Source organism: Dendroctonus ponderosae, unplaced genomic scaffold (genome assembly GCF_020466585.1).
Source record: "Dendroctonus ponderosae isolate FM_Combo_2020 unplaced genomic scaffold, Dpon_F_20191213v2 Dpon_F_20191213_3, whole genome shotgun sequence".
NCBI lineage: Eukaryota > Metazoa > Arthropoda > Insecta > Coleoptera > Curculionidae > Dendroctonus > Dendroctonus ponderosae.
In genome coordinates, this window is record NW_026018508.1 from 3,079,751 (window position 1) to 3,080,757 (window position 1,007).

Sequence of the window (1,007 nt, forward strand, 5' to 3'; positions counted from 1 at the left end):
AGCCTTACTGACATTCAGAAATTTATTTATTTGAAGTCGTTTTTGCGCGATGAAGCACTTAACTTAATCGATAGTCTACAAGTAACAAACGAAAAATTTAATGCGGCTTTAGAAATTTTGCATAGACGTTATGAAAATAAATGATCTGTAATTAATGCACATTGTTAGATGTAGAGCCTATGACCAAATGTAATGCCTCAGCCCTTAGAGAATTTGTGACTAACTGTCGACGAAGTTTGACTTTTCTTCAAAATTTAAACCATTCGGATAAATAGTTGTTTGAATTTTTATTCATTTATCTTTTGGATAAAAAGATCGATTTCGGCACAAGACGTGCTTTTGAGTCTGAGCGTGACTTAAGTGAGCTTCCAGAGTTGAGCGAGTTTTTAAATTTTTTGGAAAATTGCTGCTTAATTTTAGAAAACTTGGCTAGCACTAAAAAGACAGTCACAAGAGCCTGTCCTAATTTCAAAACCCAACACAGAACAGCGTTACTTGCTCCTACCAACACACCTTCAAACTCTACACTTTATTGCTTGTATTGTTAAGAAAACAGTCACAAAATTTACACTTGCAATTTAGTTAGAAACAAAAGTTTGTTATGTGCTCTAAGCTGTGTTTTAACTGCCTTGGCTCTAAACATTTAGTAAATAACTGTCCTTCTACAAAAGGTTGTTTGATTTGCAACAAGAAACACCATACATTTCTTCATGACTCCTACACTGATCCTACAAGCAATGATGCAGGTTCACACCGACGACAATTACAATATGGGTCGACTCAAACTCAATCTAGGGAAAATATTGGTGCTAATTTTGCTGGTCCACAGAATCATGATGCTCAAAATAGCAAAAATAATTCTTATCGTGTTGCTAATGCGAACACTTATACCTCCACTTCTCGGGACTCTCAAATAAATTCCAGTTTTCACCGATCTCAATCGTCGACATCTGTTTCTAAAGAAACACGAGTTTCTGGCCCTAACGAATCGCAAATCACACAAGGTG